Raw genomic sequence first — 2317 nt, forward strand, 5'->3', positions numbered from 1 at the left:
TTATGTTCTTCATTGATCTTCAAGATGTTCTTGATGATTTCAGTGCTCTGATCTTTAATTTCTCTTATTTTGTGTCTTTTGTTGTTTATTATATTCATTTTCAAATTGTTATGGTCCTTAGTATACAAACTTCTAAGTTTGGTGTCTTGCATGCATTGTTTATTTGATCTTAGTTGCATTTCTATTGTTTCTCATCATTAAAAATTCAAAAAAATTTTTAAAATTGTGTCTTTTCAAGTCAATAATACAGAGAATTAAAGATTCAGAACATGCAGCAGAGGAATCACATAGAAAAAGCTGGGTGTTCAGAACGCCCAGTGAAGAAGGAAAACTGGCGTTTAAACGCCAGTCAGGGTACCTGTCTGGGCATTAAACGCCCAAAAAGGTAGCATTTTGGGCGTTAAACGCCAGAATGGATGTCATTCTGGGCGTTTAATGCCAGAAGGACACTAGAGGGAAGATTTTGTTTTTAATTCAAATCTTTTTCAAATATTCATAATTTTTCAATATCAAATCTTTTTCAAATCATATCTTTTCAATCATATCTTTTTAAATTCAATTTCTTTCCATTTTTTTATTTATTACTATTTTCGAAAATCCTTGCTACAATTAGTGATTTAATTCAAAATTTTCAAGTTGTTACTTGCCTATTAAGAAAGGATCAACAGTTTTAATTCTTGAATCATATCTCCTAATTTCTTGTTAGTCAAGTAATCAACTTTAATTTTAAAAAAAACTTTCCTTTTTTTTATTATCAATCATATCTTCTCAATCATAACTTCTCAATTACATCTTTTTCAAACTTAATTTTCAATCATATCTTTTTTATTTCTAATTTCAAAATATTTTTCAAAAATCACTTAATTTCTTTCCCAATCTTAATTTTCGAAAATCCTTTACCAAAATTTCAAAATTTCTTTTAATTATTTAAAAATCTTTTACTTTATTTTCAAAAATTCCTTCCCTCTTCTCACATCCTTCTATTTAAAGGACTAACACTCCTCCACTATCAACAATTTGAACTCTATCCCTCTTGATAAGTTCGAATTCTTCTCTTTCTACCTTCTTCTTCTATTCTTCTTTTCCTCTGATACTTCAAGGAATCTCTATACTGTGACATAGAGGATTCCATACTTTCTTGTTCTCTTCTCTTTCAAATGAGCAGGAGCAAGGACAAAAGCATTCTTGTTGAGGCTGATCCTGAACCTGAAAGGACCTTGAAGAGAAAGCTGAGAGAAGCTAAAGTACAACTCTCTGTAGAGGACCTAACCGAAAATTTCAAACAAGAAGAAGCCATGGCTGCCGAAAATAACAACAATGCCAACAATGCAAGGAAGGTGCTTGGTGACTTTACTGCACCTACTCCCGACTTCTATAGGAGAAGCATCTCAATCCCTGCCATTGGAGCAAACAACTTTGAGCTCAAGCCTCAAATAGTTTCTCTGATGCAACAGAATTGCAAGTTTCATGGACTTCCAATGGAAGATCCTCATTAGTTCTTAGCTGAAGTCCTACAAATCTGTGACACTGTCAAGACCAATGGGGTTGATCCCGAGGTCTACAAGCTTATGCTCTTTCCTTTTGCTGTAAGAGACAGAGCTAGGATATGGTTAGATTAACAACCTAAGAAAAGCCTGAACTCTTGGGAAAAGCTAGTCAATGCCTTCTTGGCAAAGTTTTTTTCACCTCAAAAATTGAGTAAGCTTAGAGTGGAAGTCCAAACCTTCAGATAGAAGGAAGGTGAATCCCTCTATGAAGCTTGGGAAAGATACAAGCAATTAATCAGAAGGTGCCCTTCTGACATGCTTTCAGAATGGAGCATCATAGGTATCTTCTATGATGGTCTGTCTGAACTGTCCAAGATGTCATTGGACAGCTCTGCTGGAAGATCTCTTCATCTGGAGAAGACACCTGCAGAAGCTCAGGAATCATTAAAATGGTTGCAAATAACTAATTCATGTAGACCTCTGAAAGGAATCATGTGAATAATAGGACAAATCAAAAGAAAGGAGTTCTTGAGATTGAAACTCTGAATGCCATACTGGCTCTGAACAAAATATTGACTCAACAAGTCAATATGATTTCTCAGAGTCTGTCTGGAATGCAAGCTGCACCGGGCAGTACTAAGGAAGCTTCATTTGAAGAAGAAGCTTATGATCCTGAGAACCCAGCAATGGAAGCGGTGAATTACATGGGAGAACCCTATGGAAACACCTATAATCCTTCATGGAGAAATCATCCAAATCTCTTATGGAAGGATCAACAGAGGCCTCAACAAGGCTTCAATAACAATAATGATGGAAGAAACAGGTTTAGA

The 2317-nt window shown here is 35.0% G+C and overlaps 1 non-coding gene across 1 annotated transcript; it reads right to left on the reverse strand.

Annotated features, from left to right (window-relative positions):
- Positions 1 to 1700: 1700 nt before the first annotated feature.
- Positions 1701 to 1808, reverse strand: LOC112768266 (small nucleolar RNA R71). Its single transcript, XR_003185702.1, has one exon. It is a non-coding gene; the product is annotated as a small nucleolar RNA R71 (small nucleolar RNA).
- Between the last annotated feature and the right edge of the window lie 509 nt (positions 1809 to 2317).

This window comes from Arachis hypogaea, chromosome 17 (genome assembly GCF_003086295.3).
Source record: "Arachis hypogaea cultivar Tifrunner chromosome 17, arahy.Tifrunner.gnm2.J5K5, whole genome shotgun sequence".
In the NCBI taxonomy this organism is placed as follows: Eukaryota; Viridiplantae; Streptophyta; class Magnoliopsida; order Fabales; family Fabaceae; genus Arachis; species Arachis hypogaea.